The sequence below is a fragment of the Nilaparvata lugens genome, chromosome 8, assembly GCF_014356525.2.
Source record: "Nilaparvata lugens isolate BPH chromosome 8, ASM1435652v1, whole genome shotgun sequence".
NCBI classification, from domain to species: domain Eukaryota; kingdom Metazoa; phylum Arthropoda; class Insecta; order Hemiptera; family Delphacidae; genus Nilaparvata; species Nilaparvata lugens.
Window position 1 is genome coordinate 29918327 of NC_052511.1, and position 19866 is coordinate 29938192.

General features: G+C 34.2%; 1 long non-coding RNA gene across 1 annotated transcript; it reads left to right on the top strand.

Moving 5' to 3' along the window:
• The first annotated feature begins 3075 nt into the window (after positions 1-3075).
• LOC111058567 lies at positions 3076-6265 on the top strand. Its single transcript, XR_005572032.1, has 3 exons — positions 3076-3222; positions 3900-4013; positions 6174-6265. It is a non-coding gene; the product is annotated as an uncharacterized LOC111058567 (long non-coding RNA).
• The last annotated feature ends 13601 nt before the right edge of the window (positions 6266-19866 follow it).

The following is a 19866-nucleotide window of genomic DNA, read 5'->3' on the forward strand; positions in this document are numbered from 1 at the left end:
ATTCTGTATTTATTACTTATGCTTAGATTACTTCCAATTACTTATGCTTTCCTCATACTTATCAACTTTCTTATGTATTTGTGAAATGCATGTACTGTATCTCTTATTTTTATTTATTTTAGTAACTTACTTAATTCGATTGTAAATGGTAGTGGAGACTGTTTTGGGCTTAATGCCTGTAGTCTTTGTTGTTCTGTAATAAATAAATTTTAAATACTCGGGTATTTTGAATCACTAATAGGACTGTAACTAAATTTGGAGGGATTTAGCAGAGAAGTTAATAAAGCAGAGTACAGGACTATACAGTTATACAAATGAATTGAATTGAGAAAACTATTATTTAGAAAGCATTGAAATGTTCAATAAATTATAAAATATTATTATACATAATAATAGTGTTTCAGAAGGTATCAAGAAACAAACATCTGAATGAGAAACAAAGTCCACAAAGTATACTCACGTGTTCTCATCCGATGATACATCATAGTACAAATCATCAGTTTCGTCGCCAATAGTGGATTCAAGAGTGGAGAACATCTCAGTTTCAGATAGCATGCTCGGGGCAACAGTAGTATTAGTGGTGTTCCTACGAACTCTTCTTCTTCTTAGCTTGTTAGTCTCATCCCTGAGCCAAACAAAATATTCATGAGAAATTAGAGAATTTTTTTGAAAAATAATGCAATAGAAATATATTGTTTCAAGAGTTTTTGGAGGAACATGGTCTACCAAACCGTTGTAGGTTATAAATTAAGACCCTCAAACTTTAGATTTTCGCTTCTAATTTTCAAAAATACAGTATTTTCAATCTTGAAACACATAAAAATTCGTTAGTACAGGCTATTTGTCAGTCACACGATACAGGTTTGAAAGAAGTCCCATCAAAGGTATGAAAGATGAAAGCTGGACGAAGTTAGTGCATAGGTATGTAATAACTAAAAATAACGATCATAATAACTTACTATCAACATTATCATTAAGCTGTGACTAAATGACACAGATATCCATTTTAAAGTGTTGAAAATGCATTCTGAAAGTAAAAAAGTAAATTCGTATGGCTTTTGTTGGTGGGAAGTCCCTTGCGGGAAGGTCCCACCGCCTGAATATATATAATTTAAGCCGTCAATGAGCCTTACGACTGTTATTATGCTGAAAGTATACGGACCTCATTAGAGTAAAAACATTGAATTGAGTAAAAGGGCAAAGCATGTAATGTGGCAAAATTTTATAGAAGCAGAAAAGCTCCTTTACTGAAAATGTAAGACAGAGTTATAGCTCTGGCTTATAACCCTGTGAATCACGATTCCTGCATTGAAAGGATATGATCAAAACGAGAAAAAAGAGAAATTTATATCAGCTTCAACGTGAAATGAAACCTTTGATAACTTTATCTGAACATTACTTACATGAGCTGTGGTGGGAAAAGAGTGAAAGAAAACTATTTTAGTGGTACTAATGAGAACAATTTTTTGCCTCATATTTTTCATTCAAATCACTAATATTCTATTGTTTTAAAAGTCAAGTCATTCAATCAAGTAACGATCCCCATTTTATACACATTCTTTTAATCGTAAGGCTAGGCGCAAATTTCATGAGCAAGTGCCACGACTAGTCTGCTAGACGAGTCAATATCATATGATCAGGTGTGACCCGACATGAAATAATCATAAGAGAGGCTGATATAATCATAGGAGAGGCTGAAAGGTAATGGATAACTTCCAGATAGTATAGAAAAATGCATCCGAAATGGAGATCTTCACTTGAGTGACATAGAAACAAGAAAAGAACTTTAGAATTTCAGTCACTTCATTTTAGAATGTTATCACTTGCAACATCACAAGTATTATAAGAATAATTCAGTGGATTAAATCAATAAATGTATTTCAAATGTTACATGATTATTTTTTTATAGTGATCATACACATAAATATACATTATACAGAGTAGGTGAAAAGTCCAAGAACGGCTTAATATTTCATACACAAAGGTAATTTGACGGTGAATGTGATTGGGGACCCTAGTGGAAGAGATCCATAGAAATCGATAGAAAAACTCTATTGATATCAATATGTGCTCATGGATATCAATACGTGCTCATGGATATCAATAGAAATCCATGGATACCAATAGAAATCACAGTGAATACAGTCAATGAACTTATATTGATATCACTGCAAGTTTAGTGATATCAATAGAAGCTCATGGATATCAATAGAAATCCATGGATACCAATAGAAATCACGGTGAATACAGTCAACAATGAACTTATATTGATATCACTTCAAGTTTAGTGATATCAATAGGAGTCCATGGATTGCGGTAATTTTAAATGCACTTTAAAACTGAATAATTTTGGCAGATTTTCAATTTTCCCGAAACAATGTATTTTTGATGACTGATTCGGGTGTAGAAGTGAATTTCCAGCACTTTTTGTCCCATGTGAAAATCCTGGCAGACGTGCCGTTAACATGCTACTGATGTTTAAAATTTAAAAAAATTTTGGTTCATCATGTAAAATTCTGTAAAAATTCATGGACGTTTCTGTTCATATTATCAACCTTGTCCTAGAATTTAAAATGATTCCATTCAGAATTGGAAAAGTTATAACACTTTTTCAAATTAGATCACAGTTTATGAGGAAAATCATGCAGTATCCAGAATTACTCACACAGACTTTGAAATGATTTTTGGGGTTTCAATTCAAATAATAACAACCTATTATTTTATCATTTCCAAGATTATTTCAGTGTCAAGCACAAATGTCCCCCCATAAAAAATCAATAATCTCCACCTTAAATTAATATCAAATATTTTAATAACAGTAACATTGTCAATAATTTTGAAATTGCCACCATTACTATGGTATCGAATGAAAATATTGATATATTATCAATAATATTGATACTGTGAAATGGAAATATCAAAGTCTTTACAATCAATATATCAAACTAATTCTCACTTTTTCCCGGGGAAAACTGATTTTATTGCATTCAAAAATGTAGAAATCAGGATTGTATTTTACTTTTACTTGTAGATGATGTTTGAGGATATGTAATTATTAATAGTCGATAATTATTATTTATTGATGTATTGATAATATTATATCGACATTTTAGGTCTATCGATAGAATGATCGATGACACGACACGATGCACATTGCACAAGGACCAACGGTTTTTTGTGAAGGACAACAGTAATTTTTGTGATTTTATCCAGGAAATATAGGTAAGTCGAGTGATTTTGTTTTTATTGATGTACCGTAAAATGAAAGAATAAATTTATTATAGGTCTAAATACTCATATATTTAAGTGATAACCTTTCAAAAGACTATTAAAGGCCACGCATAACATAACCTTATAACACAACACTGAATACCGTATTATTTAAGGCATAACTTAATAATAATAAGAGAAAAGCCTCTTGAATTTATCATTGCTGGAAATAAGATGATTATATTTCTAGGCAGACACATTCCAGGGTTATATGCTGGTACATATAAATTTAGATGTGTAACAGAACTTTTTATTTAGCCTAGCCTAAGTAATTGAAGTCACCACAAACTAATCTACACTCATGTTATTATAATGAACTTAATATCAATAATATATGACTGTGGATTGATAGATTAAAATTTATTCAGTTGTTTTCTGGACCAGCAGGCTTTATTTAAACTTATTCCAGCAAGCAATTGATTCATTTATTTATATTAACAGCTTTATATCTTATTCCAATTTAGAAAAACTATCGGTGTAGTCCTCTCATTTCAGCAATATATATTTTATATAATAAGAAAGAGTGAGACTGTGTGTTTGTAACATGTGTGTTTTTCCAATTTTCTAGTCAAAAAATATTATTTGAAATATGTTTAATTATAAGTAAACTTTTGTTTCATCTCTGATAGGAGCTGTGGTGATGAAATTTTCCAACACAAAAGAAAAAGACATAGAAGCAGTACGGTTATCAAATACTGGCTGAAGTCTCCAAAAACTCGGTTTACCAGCAAAGAGAAATCTAAGTAAGTCTCAATTTTGATTAATTTAAAACAGAATATAAAGTCAAACAATTTTTTTTATGGGTGATATCGAGCTCTAGGCTTGTGCTAATCATTATAAGTTAGTAATCATACCGGGTGAGTCATATGTAAGGGAACCTTTCAATAAATTAGAGACTGTTGTTGATATAATACTGTAGCTTTCAGGATATGTTACTGGTCAAATACTCTAACTCTTGAAGTATGGTACAACTGAATTTCAACCCCTTCATAAGGGGTAGACTAGGTTCAGAATGTATAATATGGTGACTCAAGAGTTTTAACTGGAAAATTTTAATGTAAACGCCTATTGTGTGGTACATTATTTTGAAGGGCCTTTTAAAACAAGAAACAAGAAACATAACATCAATTAAAATGTACTATGAAACTTGAATCCAAAACGGTGGCTGATTGAAGTTACAGTTTGTAAAGAAATGAGGGGTTATAACTCAAATATTTTTAATGTAAACACCCATTGTGTGATACATCATTATAAAGGCCTTTTTAAAACTAGAAAGATGACATCAATAAAAATCTATGATACTTTTATCAAAAATGGCGGCTGATTGAATTTTATCAATTATTTCTTTAAAAACCAAAACTTCAATCAGCCGCCATTTTGGATAATAATAATAATAATATCGAGTGACTTGGCTGGCTCAGGTCTGGGTGTCAGAGTTTTCAGGTCGCAACTGATCAATTTCAGGGCCTCTGACATGACCTAACGACTGCTTTTTAGGCAGCCGGGACCGACGGCTTAACGTGTCCATCCGAAACACGGGAGTGGCCCAAGATAAATATCTTGGCCCGGGCCGGGATTTGAACCCAGGCCTCTGAATCATAAAGCCAGCATCTGATCCACTCGACTACGGCCACTCCTATGGATTTTGGATAAAATTATCATAGAAGATTTTTATTGATTTCATCTTTCTCGTTTTGAGAAGGCTTTTAAGATGATACACAATGGGTATTTACATTCAAAATCTTTGATTTACAACCCCCAAGAAACCCCCTTATGATGAGTTGAAATTCAGTTGTATGTCAAAAGGTGGAGTATTCGACCAATAACTTATCCTGAAAGTTACAGTATTATATCTACAACAGTCTCCAACTTATTGAAGGGTTGAAGACTGTGATGTTTTGAAAATAAATTCAATTTTAATATAAATTATTGTTGTTTCACCATTTTATTAAAGCAAAAATCTCCCTATTGGCCATCCAGACATTTATGGTTTTTTCCCATTGGTGATGCAAAGCTAATACAAGCAAATGGCTGATACAAAGTCCAACAGCTGAAAAAAGAAGCTTACATGAAACATTTTTGAAATTTGTCAGCTGTTGAATGATTACAGAAGAAAATGAGCTTTCTTTTTGTAATTATAGTGTCCAGCTGTTAGATTGCATATATCACTACTTACTAGGAAAAATCCATTTGTCTGAATAGGGCTTTATAGTTGAATTAAATTTTTATTCAGTTTTGTGTAAAATTATTGTAAAGTTAGGGTAGAGAATTTACTTCACATTTTATTGTGGTTATTCAAAAGTTTTATAAGATTTATAGTTTTTTAATGTAAAAATAAAGAATTGAAAAGGTTATTTATTCAGAATAATTAAGGTAATCCTTCTCCATCTTTTCACGATAAAATATTGTAAAAATGTATTTTAAAAACGTTATTTTCATGTGAATTTTTGTAAATTCTCATGCGAAAGAAATAACCAAATGTGGGACTAGAAATGTAGAAAAAACCGTTTTATTCATGTTCTTTTCTGAGAGTTCAGTATACATGTTCAGTATAACGTGAAAATGTAGAAACAAAAAAATACGTTATTTTCAAGTTTCAGTTTCACGTACTTTTCACGTGAAAAGTTGGAACATTTACACTTTTTTCACGTGAAAAAATGTGATTTTCTCGACTTTTCCACCAGAATATGACGTTATAATGTAAAACTGTGAGGACATAATTTTCACGTGAAAAAAACGCTCTTGTATTATCTTGGACTTTTTTTTCAGGAGAGGGAGAGTCATGCATATTTAAATACATTTTTAGATTATTAAATAAATTTGCTAGCAGATTAATTCAGGAAATAAAATCCTTATTTTCTAATTTGTAAAGATTGTATACTTTGAACTGTTATTTGTTCTAGAAATGTTCAAACACCGGATCCTGGAGGAAAATGTGAATGCTTCAAAAATTGAGATTGAATTGAGGTGCAGTAACATAAACCAGTATGTAGCTCAAAAAATTGCTACTTTGAACAGGAAGAGATTAAAGTATTCTGGAGCACCCCAATAAGGACCTTTCTTAATAAATAAATGACATGCATATAAGTTATTTTAATAAACAAACTTCTCACATTATTTATGTCTCAACTATTTACATCCCTTAATTTTTCATCAATATGTCAATAGACATCTATTCACTGAATCCAATTCACTTATATTCATTATAGATAATTAAACAGGTATACTCTCTTGTCTGATGCCAGTTGCAGCTGGGTTAAAATATTATAATCCTTGCAAATGTTATCTTCATCCTAAGCTGCTCTCCTAGATTTAAAAGAGGATTTTTTCTATAAAGGAGACAGGCTGCTTATAGATGGCTATTGATCTGTATTGATATCAATACAGCTGGTTATGTATTGATATCCATGGCTACCTATTGATGTGTATTGATATCAATAGGTATTTGGGCCAATACATATCCATTGATACCTATTGATGTGTATTGGCCCAAATACCTATTGATATCAATACATTTTTTTTATTGATCTCTATTGATCACTTCCACTAGGGAATGTAGTTCATTTGAATCAAAATACTGCAGATCAATATCAACAATAACAATTGTGTTGTAATGCTTTCATAACCTATAAAGCAGGTTTATAGGTTAGAAATCCTAGCGATCAGGTTTACTGCTGTTCTTACCACTGTCCTCATTTGAGGACACCACATTCCACTCAGCTGTAGATCAGCTGTACTATATATTTTATATGTGCAATGTTATTTATAGTGGACTAACAAACTTGGAGAATGAGTACATCGAAAATTTACATCAAAATAATGAAGAATAAGGAAATCAGATGATAAATAGCAGAGCTATGTTCACGGCCATGAATGGACAAATATGTCAAATAAAATAACAACAATATAACTCAATATTTAGTTGGAAAAAAATAAGGTATTGACGCTTATAATATTATGCAACATGTAGCATCATTAGATAAAATAAATTTCTATAGGTCTTCCAACAAAAAAAAAAGAAAAATGGTAAGAAAAGGTAAATGATGGGTTTCAATACGTGATAGTGGAGGTAAAAATAAGAAAAAAAGTTCACATAAACATTTATCCTCATAAACGCTTCTTAGCGAGCTATACAGAGTGAAAGATTTCGCCCGGAATTCAGTTCCTCTGGTGAAATACACCGATGCTGAACTGTTTGGGGACCAATTTTTGAAAAAACTTATACTGGAAATAATATATGGCAAAATATCTGAAAAATTGAATAAAACTAGTCTGGAAGCTGTAGTGTGAGTAGTTTTTGAGAAAAAAGTTGAAATACGCAAAAAATCTAAGTAGAAAAACACAGACTTCTACTTTTGATACCCAATAACTTTCTTTAATGACCAGTAAACAAATAATTTTTCGCAATAAAAATTGTAGAGAATTTAATTCTGAAAAGAATTATGTGAGCTGTGTGAACTAAATTAAAATAAAAGTTGAATAAAATGTATTCTTATGTAGTACATTACACCACAAAAATTTGCTGTTTTATGAGGAGAGAACTAATAACTCATAGGTTGTAGCTGATTGTAAATGAAACATGGATTTTAATAACAGCTGTTCCAAAACAGCTGATTCATTATGTTTTAAATGAGAAGATATTCAAAAGAAATTATCAGCTGAAAATTATTTTCAGAAATATTTCAGCTCACTGTTGAACAAAAAAAGAAAAACAAACTGTAAGTTAGGCCTACTGTAACCGCGCTGTGTTTTTTGTTTAATCTATTAACCAGTTATTTGTAACCAGTCCACTTTGCTTTTGTGTTGAGTGTTAACTTTTGAAAAAATGGCAGGTAATCTTAGACATTATTCATACTCCGAATTAGCTGACATGCATTTAATGTATGGAATGGGACACTACTGTAATAGTACTGAAGCAAGACGTTTGTATCAAGAGAACTTTCCTAACCTAGTATGTCTAAGCTCAAGGTTTTTCCACTATTCATCAACGTCTGTCTGAAACAGATTCTTTAATATCCGAAGAGCACATTTATGCAGGCAGACCCCGATCTACTATGACTGTTGAGTTAGAAGAACAAGTTCCTAATGAAATTTATGAACATCCAGAGAAGAGCACAAGAGAATTGTCAGTGCAGTTTAATGTCAACCAATCTATTATTTGGAGGATACTAAAATAGCAACAATCACATCCATCACCTCCAGAAAGTTCATACTCTATTGCCACGAGACTGTATTCCCTGTGCTGGTATTTGCCGATGGTTTTTAGTGAAACTTGTTTACCCAAACTTTTTAACAACCGTTTTATTTACCGACGAGGCACACTTTACAAGAACAGCTATCGTTAACGTCCACAAGCAACATATTTGGGCAGCTGAGAATCCTCATTCCATCAATTCTAATCTTCCACAACATCAGTTTTCAGTAAACATCTGAGCAGAAATCATAGGAGATCATCTACTTCTGTTCGAGCTTCCTCCCAGGCTTAATGGCATGATCTACTAATCTTTTGGTATAAGATTAATGTCATTTAGATATGCTACTTTCATATAAAAAAACTTTTCTCTAAAAACCGAATATTTTATTTGCAATCAGCTACAACCTATGAGTTATTAGTTCTCTCCTCATAAAACAGCAAATTTTTGTGGTGTAATGATACATTAGATACATAAGAATACATTTTATTCAACTTTTATTTTAATTTAGTTCACACAGCTCACATAATTCTTTTCAGAATTAAATTCTCTACAATTTTTATTGCGAAAAATTATTTGTTTACTGGTCATTAAAGAAAGTTATTGGGTATCAAACGTAGAAGTCTGTGTTTTTCTACTTAGATTTTTTGCATATTTCAACTTTTTTCTCAAAAACTACTCACACAACAGCTTCCAGACTAGTTTTATTCAATTTTTCAGATATTTTTCCATATATTTCCAGCATAAGTTTTTCAAAAATTGGTCCCCAAACTGTTCAGCATCAGTGTATTTCACCAGAGGAACTGAATTCCAGGCGAAATCTTTCACTCTGTATAGCTCGATAATGAAGCGTTTATGGATATATGTTTATATGAACTTTTTTTCTCATTTCTACCTCTACTATCACGTATCAAAATATTTTACCATAATTATGAATCATCCTGTATATAAGGTCAGAAGCCAGCAGATTACCAAATTTCATATTACTATAAATTTATTCTGTTAGTTCAAATTATTCCAACCATCAACAAGTGTAACATTGTTTTTTGAACAACTTTGAATAAAAAAAAATTGTAAATGATCTTTCCACCATTTTAGAACACCTAGCCATACCTCGACTTTGAACTCAACACCAGGGAGAGCTAGCCTCTCTAGCCACTCACTCCTCTACCTAAATAATATCAAGCCTCTCCAACTACCTACTCACCTATTCACTCCCTCCTCCGCCATTTTCTCTTGGGTAGACAGTAGTTGTAAACAAACAGCTGAAGATGTGGCTGGTAAAGCCACGAAACCTGGTTCTGTATATATTATAATAATAAAAAGTGGTTGACAGTTTCAAATTTGTGTTTTCATTATGGAAAAGTACGACAACATCACTCACAACACATCTGTAAGGACAAAATTATTATTATAATTTTATAAGTCTATATAAATATTAAATAAATATGATGTTGAAACAATAATTGAAAAACAAGAATCCATAGAGAAAAAAGGACAATAAATTAAAAAGTTCAAAGAGAATAATAAAATTCCACCTAAAATAAAGATCTTCTTATTATGTAACAAATATATACATATGATGCTAAATGATTATTATTTGAAAAATGTACATAAATATATATTATTGTTAGTAAATAGCTTGAATTTTACGATCTATTGGTTTAAATGCTAGTGATAGTTTATTCAGTTTATTTCACCACATGGGCTATCTTTAAAACACTCTCACCAATCGTTCTAATATGTTACTTTTTATAATTATGCATATAAAAATATTATTATCACTGATATCACACTACTCGAGTTTTTGGAATATTAGTGAAGAACTGAGAAAATTGATGTTGTTACCTTGGCTGGAGACATTTGCCTATAGATGCGGCACTCACTTCACTTGACCAGGTTGGCGGTTGAGTTGGTGTTGGTTGCAGTGGGGCGTAGCGGCGCCCTGTCGGCCTGGATGGGGGCGGCGTCATCCTCGGAGGCGGTTGCGAGTGGAGTCCTCTCCTCCAGGTCCTTTAGACAATTCACTTTGAATGGACGAGATGTTGGAGTTCTCTTGGCCATCACACGTCCATCGTTTGTCCACAAGGAAGCCATCTTGTTCACCTTAATCATGCTCCTTGCCGTTTTGAATAGTACACTTGTATCCTTAGTGAGTTGTTCATTCAAATAAATTTGGACGTCAGGAAAATCGTTGTCGATTTCCCTCGCCTTCAGAAATCTTTTGTGACGTCTTGTGAGGAGCTATTCATTTTTAACCAGTTTTGACACGAATGAAACTACAATTGACTGAGATCTCGGCTCGCCCCCCCCCCCCCGGACTGGGAGCCAATGGGCAGCGTTGATGTCTGTTTGGTAGTATGTGAGTTTCAGGAGTTCAGCTGTCTTAATGATAATGGGAAATACATTGGTCCCTTTCGATTTAATTGGGATGCCGGAAATTACTATGTTGCTTTTTCTAGTTTGTATTTGAGGATCGTGAATTTCTCTCTTCGTTTCAGGAGAGAATCACTCTCTTCTTCAGGAGTGGGGGTAATGATTGAGTAGTGAAGAGCAGTTCTGTTTGGCTCCTTAAAATATCGTTGTATTTGTTGGTTTTTATAAGATAAATTTGAATTGTGTGGTACCAGTGTTTCCGTTTTATTCTTGTGGATCTCCTGGTGTGCTTTAATTCCTGATTGGATTTGGCAGTGAGTGTGTGCAAACTGTTTTTCGTATGTCGAGTACACCAAAGAATCTTAGATCTAGGCTTCGTTCAGATTCAGTAAACAAAATTGAAAGCTCTTTATCTGTGAACTTTGTCCGGTCTGATAAAGCTATGGCTCCGAAAGTTGACTCGGCAGTGTTGTCGACGCGTGCATCACTAAAGTTTTATCGAACGATGATATAATCGATGGTTTGGTGACAAAAATATCTGATCGACTCAAGAAAGTTATCGATGAGTCAATATCGACTGCACTCAGGACTACGCGGGAGGCTTATATAGACTTATCACTTTGTTCTCTCAATTATGGTTTTATTTTTTCTTCTCTCTTCTCAAATGGAGAGACGTGAGGATATCATGCATTGTGATGTTATGCTGGTCTTGCTTCAGATTCTCTAATGGACCAACTCCCTGAATTAATTATGATAAATAGCACTGATGATAATTAGACTTGACAACTTGCGGTTGATGTTGTAAAGCGTATCTTAGTTTGACATATTGAGATAATTTTTTTCCCACATTGAGTAACCATATTCTCTTCTGCACTTTGCTTCATTCAAATTAGGCTTTTTATGATATGTGCTGATAGACTCATTGTACAATTAGAGTGATCCGTGGTCTAGTGGTTAGAGTGCTTGCTTGCGTAGCATCATAGAGATCCCGGGTTCAAACCCTCTCAATACCAAAAGTTTTTTAACCAGATCACTCCCGTGTTATCGGATGGGCACGTTAAATTGTCGGTCCCAGCTGAAGTATGACAGTCGTAAGGTCCATTAATGGCTTAAATTATATATTCAGGCGGTGGGACCTTCCCGCAAGGGACTCCCCACCAACAAAAGCCATACGAATTTACCTTTTTATTGTACAATTTATTAATACAATCGATCAGGATTTTTTTCATTCAATTCACGTATCATAGTTCTATTTCATAACATTCCAACTAGACTATTTTGGATATCAGTGATCTACCATATTTTATTCAGTAAAGTTATCTCATCAATCTTTCTTCACATATTTTTTTTCTGCCCGTTATCAGTTCCTCGATCTTATGTCATTGCGAAGTTGTTTTTTGTTACTGAATATTTATTAAATGCTCAGCAACTACTAATCAATTTATTGTTGTCTGTAAGGATTTTATTATCAGTATTATTTTCTCAAATTCCTTTCAAAGTGGGATAAATATAGATTATAGTAATTCAATTTCTCTTTCAGGTATATATGGATTTATGGCTTACTAAGATGAATTATTTTGATAATATTGATCTATTTATTAATATCTACTATTAATCGAGGGCCCATTTATAGCTAGGCTAAATCTGAGTATTTCATAGTAATTTTGTCGGTCTTTCATATATTTCTATTCATCCATGTATGTATATATTTTTTAATTCATTATCTGGAAACTTATCATTAGGATATTGGAAATATAATCTGGGCTTATCCTATTCTACTCTCATAGTTTTCTTGATACCCACTAATTATCATGAATTATTCTCAGTCTACTTAGGAGTCAAATATGACTTACCCCCTGGAATATTTACTTTTTTTGTACTTCACGATGATTTTCAATAGCTCTGTATGCTTGAGTGTGTGTTGTGTGTGTATGTTTAGCTCGCTATGCCTGTTGTGTTTGCCTTCTGCTCGCTGCTGGCGCGGTCCCGTCGCGACGTGTCGCAGTGGTCCCTGACAGTGCCTCCCCGGGCCGGCGCGCTCCATCATCTCAGGCGGCTTGTGATCTCTCTCAAGCTCTCTCACATTGCTCTGGCTTGCTGAAGGTAGCTCACGTAAATGCCCAGTCGCTTTTGTGTCACATTGATGAATTCAGATCAATTTTTGATTGCCAGCTGATTGATGTGATTCTTGTATCTGAAACTTGGCTGAAGCCACACATAGGTGATAAGAGTGTGGAATTGAAAGGCTACGCGCTGTTCAGGAATGACCGTTTGCATAAGGGAGGTGGTGGAGTGGTGGAACTCATCTACCTGTCTCTGTTTTACATGTGTCTGATAACTCAGTAGCGAATGTATCTGAATTCATGTTTTTGGATGTCTCTGTGAGTGGTGTGCATGTGCTTGTATGTGTTTGCTATAAAGCTCCTGATATAAGATCACTTGCTGAATTTATCTATGTTGAATTTGATGACTCACTATAGACATGTCATTGTCATGGGTGACTTCAATACAAATCTACTCGATTTAGCTTCTGTGAATAGTACAAATTTTATTTCAATGTTTAAAAGCTGTAATATAACAATATTGCCAATGCAGGCGACACACCATACAGCAACTGCAGAGACTTGGCTAGATGTGGTTGCTGTCACTGATGTGAATCTAGTTGCTCTTCAAACATGACCTTGTGTTCTGTGCCCACAGACTGCACCCGCCGAAGCCAAAGCAGGAGTTCATCTCATATAGAAATTATAGGTGCCTGGATGTGAGTGCTTTTATGTTTTATGTTGAGGAGATGGTCGACAGGTTGAACAGTTTTCTACTTCTCTTGTATGACAGGCATGCTCCTATGGTTACGGAAAGAGTAAATAAAAAGCCTGCACCCAGGTTCAGCCAGGAAATTCGTAGGTTACAGAAGATGAGAGACGCTGTTTTCCGTAGAGCCAAACGCTCAAAATCTGCGGTGGATTGGGCTGAGTATAAGCGGCTTCGAAACAAAACCCAGCAGGAGATTAGAAATGCCAAGGTCAGATTCTATTACCACTCTCTTTCTGGCAAGCAGCCTACTAGAACGGTATGGTCGAAATTGGAAAACTTGGGTATTGGAAAATCACATGTTCATAATAATATACCTTCCAATTTAGATGATATCAATGATAACTTTACTGATAATCCTGTTGACCTGTCCGGTGCTCATGACCAATTGAACAGGCTAAGAGCGGCGCCTCATGTAGCTCCTGCTCAGCAGCTCTCCTTTTCTCCTGTGACTGAAGCTGATGTAATGAGGATAATCATGGGAATGACAAGCAATGCAGTTGGAGTTGATTGCATACCTATCAAATTCATCAAATATACTCTTCCCTCCACCTTGCCTATTCTTACAATAATTTTCAATAAATTTTTGGAATCGTCCTTTTTTCTCTCAATTTGGAAATCAGCCTTAGTCTCACCTCTGCCCAAATGCTCTTCAGTTAAATCATTATCAGATCTGAGGCCTATCAGTATTCTCCCAGCTCTGTCTAAATGTCTAGAGAAACTTGTTCATCAGCAGTTTTTCTAGAACGTTTTCATCTGCTGTCTACCTTTCAGTCTGGATTCCGCACACGTCACAGTACGACCACTGCTCTACTCAGAGTTACTGAGGATATGAGGTCAGCTATGGATAGTAGTCAGGGTACTATTCTGACACTATTCGATTTTTCAAAAGCGTTCGACTGTGTTCATCATCCACTCCTCCTGAAATTGAGAAATCTGGTTTTGGAGAGGGTTGTGTAAAATGGATCGAGTCTCACTTGTCGAATAGTGTCAGTGAACTTGTGTCGAATAGTGTCTTGTGAACAGTGTGTCAGGGCCAATAATGAGGTCTCTTCATGGAGAAATGTAACCCGAGGAGTCCCCCAAGGCTCTGTTCTTGGGCCTCTTCTGTTCTCTCTCTACATCGATGACATCGTGAAATACATAAAACACTGCAAATTTCATCTGTATGCTGATGATATTCAGATCTATGAACATTTTTCTGCAGGTGAGTCTGATGCATGTGTCGAGCAGATGAGTTCTGACATTGATGCTATTAGTGGCTGGGCATATAATCATGCATTGAGATTGAATGAAGGTAAGACACAGAGTATCATTGTGACTCATAACCGATTCAGAGCTCAGAATGTTCCAAGGTTGAGGTTGAATGGCATTGAGTTGGAGTATTCTGAGAGTGTTGAAAACCTTGGTCTTGTTATCTCTAAAACACTCTCATGGCTCAATCAGGTTGAGATTATTTGTATGAGGGTGTTTGCTTGCATCCATAGCTTGAAACGATTTGCCCTGTTTCTTCCACTCAACATCAAAATTATGCTGGTCAAGACTCTCGTGCTGCCTCACTTCAGCTACTGCGACACTGTCATGAACGACATGACTCTCTAACCGACTGCAGCGTACACAGAACTATTGTATTCGATTTATTTTCAATGCTAGACAATTTGATCATGTTACACCTCTATATGTACAGCTATCTCTCCTAAAATTGAATGATCTTCGTACTTTGCACATATTGACTCTGCTTCACTCAATAATCTAAACCAAATATCCTTCTTATCTGTCTGAGAGCTTCAGATTCCTGTCTCAGATTCTGAACGTGCAACAAGGCATGGCAACTTGCTGCTGGCTTTTCCCATTCATAGAACGACGAATTTTGAGAGATCATTCACTGTCACTGGTTTTAGGCTGTGGAATAATCTTCCTGCTTCGGTCCGGGCCATTGATGGGCGTGCTCGCTTTGGGGTGGAGGTCAAGCGGATTTTGTTGGCGGGTCTGCGGGGGTAGCTTGTGGTTGGCGCTTGGAACTGGTCTTGTGGGCTGTGTGAATGGTGTGTGAATGATAATAATAATCCCTTTTTTTACTATTGTTCTTGAATTATTTAATTGATTTTTTAGTCCAAATTAATGCAGATTGACTGTTTTGTTCCAACTATGTTTCTATTTTGTAGCGATATTATTTAATGTATTTTTATTTATATATTAAGTGACCCTGTATTTTTTATTAATTGCAATTGTTATGTTGAGGTTGAGTGGGAGAGAGGACTTGAAAGTCCTAACTCCGCCTAATAAAGAATTTTTTCATTTCATTTCATTTCTTCGCAATGGCTAATTCTTGATGCAATTTACAAATTTCATCAGCTAGCTGTTGCACCCTTGTTTCTGTACTGGTCACTTTTTCAACTATTTCGTCCATTCTTGTTTCAAGGTGAGTAATGTCTTTGTTCATACTACTCATCTCTTCCTGTATGCTATCCAATTTCTTGTTGTTAACGTCCCACTGGTTCTTCATATCCTCTTTTAAGGCAGCAATCGCTTTCACAATTATTTCATTAACCGGCTCGTAGTCGATCGTTGGTTTAACTATGGTGTCTGTCTGCTCACTGGAACCCTTTACACATTTCCAAAATTTTTTTGAACCACGTGTAACACATTCACTGACACGAATGAATTATGAAATTGTGCCTGGCAGCTCACACACGTGCTGCTCCCGTCTTTTGTCAGTGCAATGTCCTTTGTACATTTGTTACACTTCACCATGTTGCTGATTACTAATTTCTACTAAGTAGAAGTTCTACTGATTACTAAATTTCACTAAAATTACTGCTACGAATCAAATTCACTATGGTGTTTCACTGCTAACCGGCCGATACGCTGAGATACGCTTAGAAGTTGTTTTTCGACAGCGATAAACTCCGATCCGACTTCATCGGCTGCCCGATAAGAACTGATCCTGGGTCGTCGTAATAATTTTATATCAAATTAACGGGGAGAATGTCTCCTTTATATTGATGTCTGGATAATTTTCATCCGACCTATAGTTATTTTTTAATCAAATTAGATTTTTTGGGGACAAAACTTCATTTTTTACCTTGTAAATGTATTCAGAGTGAACAATAACCAATATTATTGGCACAGAGTTGTAGAAGTAGAATATTATAAAAGCTTAAAAATGACATCTAGTTGAAGGCTGTAAGTCCAGCTTCTACGGCTGAAGCGTCATTGTAAAAAGAGAAAAAACTACTGTTTGCAGAGGAAACACTCTTTTTTCACCATATGCAAAACCTGAACAATTAGAAAACCATGTAGCTCATGACCCCTTGAAGGTACAGATTTGAAATTGATATCAATCTCTTCGTAAAGATGTGTGGAAATAGATTTTCCATGATGGCAATCTCAAAAATGTTTGTCATCATAGAAAAATCCAAGATGGCGGCAAAAATCTTATTTCGAGAGTTTGAAGTTATATTCACCATAGTAAACGTGGGTGGAATTGGATAAATCTTTCGGATATTGTAGTATGATTATTTTGGAGCTTCCAGATGGCTGAATTGATCCGATATCCTCGACATTATTGGAATTATAGACGATTTCTTGAAAATCGACATATTTTTGCCGCCATCTTGTTTTTTTCATGATGACAAACATTTTTGAGATTGCTATCGTGGATAATCTCTTTCTACACATCATTATGAAGAGATTGATACTATTCCCAAGTCTGTACCTTCAAGGAGTCATGAGTTATACGGTTTTCTAATTGTTGGGATTGGCATTTGGTGGAGAAAGCGTGTTTCCCGTTGCAAACAGTACTTTTCACTCTTTTTCCGATGACGCTCCAGCCGTAAAATATGGACTTACAGCCTCTAACCAGATGTCATTTTGAAGCTTTGGAAATATTCTACAACACTGTGCCAATAATACTAGTGTTTGTCTACTGCGAATACATATATACAGAGTGGAAAGTTAAATATTGTCCCCGAAAAATGTATGTTTCAATTTTTTGAAGTTGAATAAATAATGGAAAGAGTGGTCGAAATGAGATGATTCTCTCTAACATCATTGTTTGGTTGATTCTTAACACTTTGGTGGTGAAACCAATCTGATATCTGTCACAATAACTGAATAACAAGCGATATAAAAATTTCTGTCAATAATGACCGCCATCTTGAATTTTTCAATGATGTCGTATATTTTCGTTGTTTCCATCATCAATATTCTTATTCGTCTTGTTGTAACGAAGAGATTGAGATCATTTGCAAGTCTCTATCTTAAAGTAGTCATGAAAATATCGATTTTATAGTTCTGGCTTGTTATCTCATGCGTATAAAAAATGCACCAGAAATCATGCAGGTTTTTCTTTGGAGGGCGCTGGAGAACTCATTTTTCGACGTACAGCGCATATCGTTCCAAAGTTGAAAAAACGTTCTAAATTTCATAGATTCAAAATTTCTCTGTATCTCTTGCACAAACAATTTTTTAATGGAATGAAATTTAAACAAATTTAGATAATACGTTTTTTGGGCTTTTGAAGGTTATAACTAAAAAAATATGCGTTTCAGAGGAAATTTTCATAGAACAAAAATTGTAGAGGAAGATTTTGAAAATATTTTCGTCTAATAAAAACGGTTGCATATCTTGAACGGTCGGTTATTGAAATACAAGCGATATAGCAAAACCATGAAAATTTTGGCGGCCATCTTGTTTCCGAGATGTTTGCCTGTGATTTCGACTTATCATCATCACGATCCTTATTATGCTAGACCTAACAAAGAAATTGAGACATCTTTCACGGCTGTTAAGTTACTCGAAAATGACCACGGAATGCCTTATCCATGATATTTGTCCTTATTATTTTATCTACCGATGCTATTACATTAGTCTCATTTGTATTGCAAATAAATGAAAAAATAAATTTGCGCCCGGACTAAATTGGAAATTTAAGAAAGTAGTAATTTTACACGATTTGGCAACCCTGTAATTTTTTCGGATGGAGGGCCAAGTCTCAACTTATTTTACACAAACTATAACTATTTGGCGGTCTGAAGTTCGCCGGCCCAGCTAGTTATTTTTATTTCTTGATAAAAAAATACAATTCTCTAAAATCATCGTGTTTATATTTCACAGCTGGCTATATTATATGTATTGTCTCATGAATTTTGGGGATTTCGATTTTCCACAGACTCACTCGCTCACCCACTTTTTTACTATCCACAGACGACGAAAGTCACAGCTGTTTCAGCCAAGGATGAATTATCCTTTTATTGTCGTTCAGCGAGTTTTCCTAGGGATGAGATCTAGTGCAATCCAATTTTTTTATCAAAGACCTACGATATATTGTATATTTCGTCAAAATCGTTAAAGCTGTTTTTGAGAGCCGTTGGACATAAATATATATTAATATAACCATATAACCACATAACCAGATAAGAAGATAACCAGATAACCACATAACCATATAAATATATAATTATATATAATACATAAATTGAGGCGGTCTACGTAAAAAGGGCATATAAGCAAAAACCTTGTTTTGAGAAAACGCCAAAAGAATATTTTATTCTTGTGTCCTTTAGCTATTGTAATTATTATCCCTGTAATATTAATGAAAATAGATATTTTAACTATTTCATTAGTTATTCAATGAGTTTAAAAGAAAATTAGACAAATCAGTCTTCTGTAATAAGTGAAAAAGATATGGTAGTTTATACGCCCTTCTTAGCCAGAACGCATTTCTGATCTAGAAAGGTTTTAAAAAATCAAAGTGAACATGGTTATGATCAAAGTAATTTACCTTTATTTCTACCAATAATAATTTGAAATATGTGATGATCAACAAATTATACTGAATACCAGAACTGAAAATTCTTTTTAGCTACCTACCTATCATAAAAAAATCAAGAGTCTCTCCTCAAACTTGACTTCCATCTATTTAAAAATACATTTTACATTACAAAATAATCAAAGTAAGTGATAAACCATTATCATGTATAGGAATAATAATTATTTAGAATATAATAATAATATAAAACAAATGAGATGACATATTATTTTGATGTTTTCCATGACCAAATAGGCCTACATATTAAACATAATATAACACTATAAAACAAATGAGATGAAATAATATTATTTTGATGTTTTCCATGACCAAATAGGCCTACATATTAAACATAGTAGTACACACTATAATAATATAAAACAAATGAGATGACGTATTATTTTT